Raw genomic sequence first — 370 nt, 5'->3', positions numbered from 1 at the left:
CCTTATGTTTACATTATATAAATGTTGCCCCATCATCTTTATTTTAATGTTAGGGCTTTTTTTACTTTCAGATAAAGTAGAACAGAAGTGTTACAACAAGATGATCACCTTCAAACTCTCCCTCGCCACAGTTCCACGCATCCGGAAAACCACCGCTGGCGGCAGACCCTTCTCCCACCTCGCCGCCAAGACCTGGAACACTCTCCCTACCGGCCTACGACAGACCCAGGACCTGCCGGCCTTCAGAGGACTTCTCAAGACCTGGCTTTTCGATCAGTAGCAACTCCCTCCCCCCCCAGCACCTTCAGACCCTCACGGGTGTGTAGCGCGCTTTACAAATACAATGATTGATTGATTGATTGCTACGACA

This window comes from Lissotriton helveticus, chromosome 4_1 (assembly GCF_964261635.1).
Source record: "Lissotriton helveticus chromosome 4_1, aLisHel1.1, whole genome shotgun sequence".
Classification (NCBI taxonomy): Eukaryota; Metazoa; Chordata; class Amphibia; order Caudata; family Salamandridae; genus Lissotriton; species Lissotriton helveticus.
This window is presented reverse-complemented; position numbering follows the sequence as displayed.